The sequence below is a fragment of the Vigna unguiculata genome, chromosome 7 (assembly GCF_037176805.1).
Source record: "Vigna unguiculata cultivar grain cowpea cultivar isolate G323 ecotype 2 chromosome 7, ASM3717680v1, whole genome shotgun sequence".
Taxonomy (NCBI): domain Eukaryota; kingdom Viridiplantae; phylum Streptophyta; class Magnoliopsida; order Fabales; family Fabaceae; genus Vigna; species Vigna unguiculata.
In genome coordinates, this window is record NC_140798.1 from 2,284,196 (window position 1) to 2,294,068 (window position 9,873).

At 33.0% G+C, this 9,873-nt stretch overlaps 2 pseudogenes across 2 annotated transcripts; one reads left to right on the forward strand and one right to left on the reverse strand.

The window, feature by feature from the left end:
- Positions 1-231: 231 nt before the first annotated feature.
- Positions 232-2,694, forward strand: LOC114190427 (putative L-type lectin-domain containing receptor kinase S.5 pseudogene; annotated as a pseudogene). 2 transcript variants are annotated; one of them, XR_014996609.1, is made up of 2 exons: positions 232-467; positions 582-2,694. The product of XR_014996609.1 is annotated as a putative L-type lectin-domain containing receptor kinase S.5 pseudogene, transcript variant X2 (transcript). The 2 variants fall into 2 exon arrangements; XR_014996608.1 differs by having other exon boundaries at positions 244-2,694.
- Positions 2,695-4,024: 1,330 nt separating this feature from the next.
- LOC114189957 (putative L-type lectin-domain containing receptor kinase S.5 pseudogene) lies at positions 4,025-6,304 on the reverse strand (annotated as a pseudogene).
- Between the last annotated feature and the right edge of the window lie 3,569 nt (positions 6,305-9,873).

A 9,873-nucleotide genomic window follows, 5' to 3' on the forward strand; every position in this document is an offset into this window, starting at 1 on the left:
ACATACTGATTTGAAAGCCCAATCTAACAACTACTTTAGGTTACTATTTCTTTAGTCTATGAATTGTTGTAACATTTTGTTTTTTAAAATAAAATGAATATAACATAATTACTTGTTTGATTTAATTAAAACTATTTAACTAGGTTGCGAAAATAAAATACGTGTCCTGAAAGTGTGAAATGGAGAAAAAATATACGAGAAATTAATGACCCCAACCGTTTCTACACTGACGAATGTACGAATGTTTAAGGTGACTCATCTTTAGACAGGTCAATGAAGTTGAAACCATTTTTTTGCAGAATATGAAGCTCAAACAGCTCAATGAAGTTGAAACCATAGCTCTCATTTATTGCTAAATGCCGAAAACACGCTCCTGTCATAAAAACCTTCTTTTTATTTCCTATTTCAATTTTGGATGTAGCTCAAACTGATTTTAAAATCATTTTCTTCTTGCTGCAATTAACCATGTACATGCTCTATCTTCACAACTTCAGTTCCTTCCCACAATTTTTTCTTAAGCTTCTTATTATTGCAAGTCTACTTTGTGGTTCTGTAGTTCATGTGGGGTGTTTGAATTTCAGCTATCCAACTTTCTACTATGAAAACGGGACAGATTTCAATAGGTCTACAAATTCAATCATAGAGAAGGGTACAATTAAAATCCCCATAGAAGGTTCAGGATCAGAGATCTCAAACCTTTCTGGTAGGGTCTTCTATAGTGAACGGTTGAAGCTAAGGGACACTCAAAGGCGCATGAAAGCCTCATTCAATTCTTCTTTTGTTTTCAATATTGATCCTTTAACCACTCCTGGTGGCGAGGGATTTGCTTTCATATTGACAGATGATACCTCTCTTCAACTTAACAGTGGAGGCCAATGGCTTGGTATTGTCAACCCAACAAGCATAGGGGTTTCTGACATAGTTGCAGTGGAGTTCGATACTAGGAAAAGCTACACTGAAGATGTTGATGACAACCATGTTGGGGTGGATGTTAAGAGCATCTATTCCATCAATCAAGAACCTCTTGGACCACACGGTGTTAATCTCTCTAGTGGAATTGATGTTTTTGCTACTGTTTACTTTGATGCTGAAGGTGGGAATATGATGATTTCTGTTTCTCCATCAGATTTTATGTTGAGGACACCACCAGTGCTTGAGGTGCATCTTGATCTCTCTAAACTTCTTCCAGAAGATGTTTTTGTGGGATTTTCAGCTTCCACAGGGGTATATACTCAGATCAACACAATAAGATCATGGTATTTCTCTAGCAGCGAGCATATTGACATCGATCCCGTAAGTCAATTTCGGTTATGGATATTGATTCCAATAATTGTGGTTGGAGGAGTATGTGGGCTTGCGGGTGCATTGTATTGGAGAAAAAAACGCAGAAAGAGACAACGGACTGAAGAAGATCTGAACATAGAGCTTGAAATTAAAAGCTCATCTAATGCTCCACATAAGTTTCATCTGAAGGAGATTCTGTCTGCCACAAAGAACTTCCACCCTTCAAACAAGCTCGGGAAAGGAGGGTTCGGGATGGTTTATAGAGGCACTTTAAACGGAAAAGATGTTGCTGTGAAGAGGATTTCAAAGAACACACGTCATGGTAAGCAAGACTTTATAGCAGAGATCAGAACCATAGGGAATCTGAATCATAAAAATCTGGTGAAGCTAATAGGATGGTGCTATGAGAAGGGTGAGATCCTCCTTGTGTATGATCTAATGCAAAATGGTAGCTTAGACAGATTCATATTTTCAACAACAGGAGGGGATTCAAGTCTGAGTTGGGAAAGGAGGCTTAGTGTGATATGTGGGGTTTCAAGGGCTCTGGAATATCTTCACAATGGATGTGATAAAAGAGTGCTCCACAGAGACATAAAACCAAGCAATGTGATGTTGGATTCGGACTTCAATGCTCGGCTTGGAGATTTTGGCTTGGCTCGCACCATCAATCTCAGTGAAGAAACTCACCACTCAACAAAAGAAATTGCTGGAACATTAGGGTACATGGCACCAGAAAGCTTCCACACGCGGAGGGCATCTGTTGAAACTGATGTGTATGCATTTGGGGTTCTGGTTCTGGAAGTTGTGTGTGGAGGAAGAAATGTTGAACACAAACAGAATGTGAGCATTTTGGAGTGGGTTTGGGAGCTTCATGGCAGAGAAAACATAACTGAGGCTGTGGATTTGAGTCTGAAGGGTGATTTTGATAAGGTTGAAGCCAAGTGTGTGCTTGAGTTGGGGCTAGCATGCTGCCATCCTAACCCGTGTGAGAGGCCATCAATGAGAACTGTGTTGCAGGTTCTAACGGGGGAAGCACCTCCACCTTCTGTACCATTTCAGAAACCTGCTTTCACATGGCCTGCCACTGTGTTGGGAATAGTCCAAGTGTGAGTCAAAAAATCCCACATTAGATAGAAAAGACAAAGTTAAACACTATATAAGAATAAAGACCCATAATAACATTGCCTTAAGGTTTATATGTGTAAGACTAATGTCACATAACCATATGAAACCACAATTTCCCAACGACCATAACTATGCCTGTAACCATAACCCTGTATATGGAAATATATATACACTGCTCCTCTTCTCAACAACCACTTCAATTCTCAGGTTACAGTCTCCCAAAATGAACCAATAACTGAAATAACTAGTGGAAGATGATGGATCATTCTGTTTCAAAATGCCTTTTTTTCTTTTATCTAAATGAAAATGGATTATTATTCATCAAAGGAGTTCGCCAGAACACCTAGATTTATGGTTGATTGAAAGTGATGATTTTAACAAATTTCGTTACGAGACGCTTATATAAGTTTCAACGTACTCCTTGCTTTTAGGACTTTTAATACTCATACTCCTTTGTATTATTATTATTATTAGACTTGATATGTTCAAATACAAAATTACTATATTTATTCTTGAGATATTTTGGGAAATTTATGCTATTATTTTTAATAATTATAGTCATGCATGTATCGAGTTTAATTTTTTCTTATATTTTATTTTTATTTGTAAAATTATCTGATAGGATTCCAAATATATATATATATATATATATATATATATATATATATATATATATATATATAAACTCAGTCGTAATCCTAAAAAATATTCTACAAGTTTTTAAATTTTCCACAAATTTGATATTAATTAGAAAATTTATCAATGATTTTTTTTAATGTGATTTTTTATAATAATTTGTGTATATCGGAGGATAAAATATTGGGGAGGACAATTGAACATGTTAAAGAGTGGAATGCTTTTGAAATGTTATAAAAAATACTCTAAAATTTTTCTTTTTATTCCTTAACTCATCAAGTGTTATAAAAAAAAATACTCTCAAAATTTATTAATCAATCAAAAAAAATTTATTACATTTTTTTTTTGTGTTGTATAACTTATTTTTTCTTTACATCATATAATAATGGGTTAAATATGTTTTTGGTCCCTCAAGTTTCAATGGATTTTGGAATTAGTCTCTCTTCGAGACTTGATACCAATTTAGTCCTTCATTTTTAGAAATGTGTGAATTTAGTCCTTATTACCAAATTTTATTAAGTTTATCTAACGTTTCAAGCGCATTTCATAATAATATTTGAATTGTTTACACCGTTTGACACACTTTTGCTTCAATATTAACTGAAATATTATCATAAAATGCATTTAAAATATCAAATAAACTTAACAAAATTTGGTAAAAAGGATTAAATCCATACATTTCTAAATATGAAGGACTAAATTGGTATTAAGTTTCGAAGAGAGACTAATTCCAAAATTCACTTAAATTTGAGGGACAAAAACATATTTAACCTTATAATAATAATGGATGTCAAACATTCCTAACATTCCTATGTGAGCGAGTGCAAAAAAGAAAGATAAGAAACAAGGCTACAACAATTTAAGCAACCTGCACATATTTCATCAAATTTCCTTCTCTACACTAATTAGGAAAAGACTTCTTCTATGGATCCTTAAAATCTCATAACATTAATGATATAAATCCTAGAACATTGACATATAGTGGGTATTAACCACCCATCCTTATAGACAAATATGCGGCAACAGAGTACATTTTCCAACTTTTATATCAGAGAAATACCATTCCTCTGACATGTGATAAAAAAGCATTACATTTTGAAACATAGAATGATTCATCATCTCCCACTTTTCAATTCTGTTATGGGTTCATTTTGAGAGACTATTACTTGGAAATTTGACTCTTCGTTGAGAACAGAAGCAGTGGCTGGCCATGTGAAAGCAGGTTTCTCAGCTGCTACAAATGGAGGAGAAGCTTCCCCTATCAGCACCAGCAACACACTTCTCATTGATGGCCTCTCATATGGATTAGGATGGCAACATGCTAACCCTAACTCAAGCACACACTTCGCTTCAGCCTTGTCAAAATCATCATTCAGTCTCAAATCCACAGCATCAGTTATCTTTTCTCTGCCATGAAGCTCCCAAACCCATTCCACTATGCTGCTACAAAATCTCAGGTCCTGTCTGTGTTCAGCATTTCTTCTTCCACACACAACTTCCAGCATCAGAATACCAAATGCATAGACATCGGTTTCAACCGAAGCCCTTTGTGTGTGTAAGCTTTCTGGCGCCATATACCCTGGTGTTCCAGCAATTTCTCTTGTTGAGTGGTGAGATTTTTCACTAAGATGAATGGTGCGAGCTAAGCCAAAGTCTCCAAGCCGAGCATTGAATTCTGAATCCAACATCACATTGCTTGGCTTTATGTCTCTATGCAGCACTCTATTATCACTTCCATTGTGAAGATAGTCTAGTGCCCGAGCAACCCCACATAAAATAGCCACCCTCTTTTCCCAATTCAGAGTTGAATCGCCTCCAGAATTTGAAAATATGAATCTGTCTAAGCTCCTATTCTGCATGAGCTCATACACGAGGACAATCTCACCCTTTTCATAGCACCATCCTAGTAACTTCACTAAATGTTTGTGATTGAGATTCCCTATGGTTGTGATTTCTGCTATAAAATCTTGCTTACCGTGACGTGAATTCTTTGAAATCCTCTTCACAGCAACATCTTTTCCGTTTAAGGTGCCTTTGTAAACCATCCCGAACCCTCCTTTCCCAAGCTTGTTTGATGAGTGGAAATTCCTTGTGGCTGATAAAAGCTCCTTCAGCTGAAACTTAAGCGGGGCATTGGAAGAGCTTTTGATTTGAAGCTCTATTTTCATATCTTCCTCCAACCCTCGTCCCTTTATGTGTTTTCTTGTCCAATAGCACACACTAGCAAGCACACACACTCCTCCAACCCCAGCTATTGGAATGAAGATCCATAGCCATGTCAGAGTTTTGGGATTCTTCTCAATATCCGTCCAGCTAGAGAAATTCCATGATCTTATTGAGTTAAGCTGGGTATATTCTCCCGTGGAAGCTGAAAACCCCACAAAAACATTTTCTGGAAGCAGTTCAGAGAGGTCACGATCCACCACAAGCACTGGTCTCCCCGTCAAATCTCCTAACATACTAACAAAGATAGTAATTTTCCCATGTTTAGCATCAAAGTAAATAGTAGCAACAACATCAGAGCCGCTAGAGAGATTAACACCATATGGTCCAAGAGATTGTTGTTTGATGGAATAGATGCTCTTAACATCCACCCCAACATGGTTGTCATCAACATCTTCATGGAAGCTTTTCCTTGTATCGAACTCTACTCCAACGATGTCAGTGACCCCTGTGCTTGTTGAGTTGACGATACCAAGCCATTGGCCTCCACTGTTAAGCTGAAGAGAAGTGTCGTCTGTCAATATGAAAGCAAATCCCTCACCACCAGGAGAGCTTACAGGATAAATATTGAAAACAAAACTAGAATTGAATGAAGTTTTGGTTCCTCTTTGACCATCCCATAACTTGAGTTGTTCTTTATAGAATACCCTGCCTGAATAGTTTGTGATAGGACCACGAATATCAGGGGTCACTTGAACGGCATTCAAGTAGATTTTTGAGTTCTCGTTGAGCAATAAATGAGCTTCATCCTCTGGTTGGAAGAAAGGGAAATTGAAATTAAGGTTGCTGGTAACTTGGGTAATAAGGGATACGATAATGAACACGGTTGCTGCTAGTTCATGTTTGGCTAACCAAGGGAGCTGCATATTCAATCAGTGAAAAACTCAAGATTGGCTTTCATGTGGAGGATTTGTAATAACTTCAGACAAGGTGAAGGAGCATCAGTTTTGAGCCCTGAAATGTCTATGATGCTTTATTATTACAGGAAAATGATTTATAAACACTAAAAAAAGAACAATAACACAATATATTTTTATAGAGAAAACAAATTTTATATTAAAAACAAAAATGATAAATTTATAGATCATTTGATGTGATATAAAAAAAAAATTTGAGAAAAAAAAATACGTGTATAATAAATGCAAATAAAATCATAAGTTAGTTACACATTATTTAATATGTTTTTTTGCTAGTCATTTAACCTATCATAAAAAAAAAGAGTTATATAATTGAATTCTAATGTTTATTGGGAGGTATAGTATGAATTGTCTTTTGGATTACGCGGAGGGTTCTGGTGACCTTCCCTGCAATAATCCTTTGAGTCAGCTTATAGGACCAAGTCAAGTTTGATCTATGGCACCGAACCTACCCAGAATTTGTCTCAAGAAAAATATTACAACTTATTCATAAACTACTCGATCAATAAAAGATAAAAACGATTCATTAATTTTTAAATCTAATTCAATTTTATAAAATAAATTTATAAAATAAGGTTTATACTCACTTGTGTAAAATTAAAAATTATATATATATATATATATATATATATATATATATATATATTGTCTAATAATGTTTCTTACGAGTAAAGTGACAAACTTAACAAACAATAAATTTTGTCTAAAATGACTCTAATATTATATTAAAAGGTGGACTTAAAATTTATCTCAATATTAAAAAACTAATATATAAAATGAAGTTTATACTTATTTATATTATAAATTGATTATATCTTTAGTCAATGTGAAATTTTCAATATTGCACTATGCTTCAAACAAGAGAGTATCATGAGGTTGTCTTGTAGGTAAAATTTAGTTTATAAGTTTTGGGTGTACCAAAAAAATATATATATAATTTTGTTTCTTCTTTTTCATACTAACAACTTCTAACGCTTTTTGTTTAAATGATGAGAAAAAAAAATAAAGGGTTAAATATGTGAGAATCTAAGCATGAGTCTAGTCTTGTTAGATAAAAATAAAAAATTTGAGCACCATATACAAATGAAAATTTATAAACTCATTGTCTTAAGATTTTGGATTAGAAATGGTGTCAATACATTATTTGGGTTAAGCTCGGGTCTCATTGGTGTTGTATATCTTTCTAGTAATTTCTCCCTTTGAAAGACTCATCTCTGGTATTAGAGCCAATGATTAATCTTGGTGATTAACTCATACGAGTACACTATGGTCTCGCTATCGAAAGTCCTCCTAACAAAGGGTTTAGGTTGGATGTTTTGTCAATCCCTTATTTCGGTAGAGTTTAGGTCTCATTGGTGTTGTATCTCCAAGATGAATTTTTCAGTCTAAAAATTCATCATTCTTAACTTTTAATCCATGTGGGACTAAAATTCATTATGGGCAATAGGTGGATACTTCAAACAGACACTTGTAGGTAATGGAGAACAAATGATTTTATACTCACTTATATATAAACGAGTCGGGTGCGGATATCATACTATTTGTACATGTGAGTATCCATTACCCATAAAAAATTAATATTAAAATTTAATTTATATTTTATTAAGTTAAATTCAGTTAAAATTTAGATTTAATTTACATTATATTTTTTATATTTTTTATTTTATTCAAATTTCATTCTAAAATTCTACATATTTTTTTAAGTATTCGCGACTATCCATGGATACCTACAGGTTTTACAAAACATGCAGTTATTTTTTAAACGAGTATCTGGTGGGTAACGGATCAGATTTTATATTGTGGGTCAGTAGCAGATAAGTATTATTCGTGTTTGACCCGATTGTTGTCATCTCTAAAAAAACCCTTTATTCGAGGACTGGCAGAACGAGGGGTTCAATTCCCTTGGAGAACAGGAGTTTGAGTTTCGAACCTCATTTTTGTCCCCACAGACAATGCCAATGTTATAACCTCAACTTTGTCTATGAAAACAAAAACAATGTTCCAAACACAAATCTCCATTCTCCATTGAAACTCTTGTTTCCTTAGCCCTTGACTAGAGAATTTGTTTCGGTACATCTAATAGTCTCGCATCGCTTAAGAGTTGAGGTCATGAGCAATTTAATTACACATTCTTTCAAAAATCCTCTGAGACGCCCTTTAAGAGTAAAACTGTGATAGAGCTCCAACCTTCAAAACGAACAATCCATCAAATTTGATGATTAACTCTAACAATATTATTTAAAAAAAATTTATGTAGTAATTGACCCTAACAATATTATTTGAGCAGACTTGAAGTTGGAACATAACTACCTTATATTAGCATTAAAAACATAGAAATAGTACATGGAAATATAATTAATTTAATCATGCATATAGATTTGAATTCATAAATAAATTAAATATTATCTACAGATTTTATCTACAAATTATTTACTTACAAGTAAAGTTAAGTTACTTAAGATATTTTATATGAAATTGTTGTATGTAAAAACCATATGTAAATTTGCTGCTTAAAGGTGAAAAAATTTCAAAAAATGTTATCTTCATGTAATGATAATGGGATCCGTAGGTAAATGAATAAAAACATTACGTATAAATTTTACATACAGATTTTATAATTATTGAAAAATATAATTCCAATATATAAATTAAAACGACTAATTATATTTCCAAAGGTTTTTTTCCCCTCTTGTGTCTATTCTTGTCACAAAATATATGAGAGAAAACCGGGCCATCATATTTGTCTTTATAACATTAGAAAACCACTTATTTTGGTTCCTTGGTTATTGAGTTTGAATACTATTCACCACCAAGTTTCCAAGAAAAAACCCTGATTGGTTTGTCTCCATGATGCTATTTTTTCCTCCTCTAATATATTTCACTAGACAACAAAAGTTGCTTCCGAAAGACAACGAATTGTTTCGTGTGACAGAGAGATTTTGACCATTAAATAAATGTTCTTAACAAAATTATAATTATATAATATTTTTACAAAGCTAATATTATGATGATATCATTATGAAAATCTCGTACACATTTTTGGTACAAGAAGATCCATTTGTTCCTTGATTCACGGTAGATATAGCCAGCCGCGTATGCACGGGCAAATCAAAATAATTAAAAATAAAAGTTATATTTTAACTTCTATTTTTTAACTCACATCATTTATATGGGTGTTAATTTTTTTTAGAAAAAAAAAATTATAGTGATACATTAATCAATAATTCACACTAAGTCACGTCAAACAATTAAAAATGAGAGTTAAAAAATAGGAATCATAGTATTATTCTCCAATTATAAAATATATTGTATATCACTAAACGTCATATATGCTCATCATAATCTCATTTCAAACCTTTAAATAAGAAATTTTACAATAAATATGACTTGACCATTATCATTACATAATCAAAGCTACTTAAACTTTGTAATTTTATGCATGAATTAAATTTTATTCAATATATATTGACTAATATACAAGATTATTGATAAATTTATTCACATAGTATTAAAAACAATATCATTTCTCATATCATTTAGATTTTTAATATGTTTTTATGAAAACAAAATCCAAATTATCATGTATAAGATATTGAGAATTTAATTCGGATTCCCCGTTAGAGTAACAATTTTCTACTTTTAGTAACCACTTACAAAATCATATTTTTTATTTTTTTAATTAGTTGAT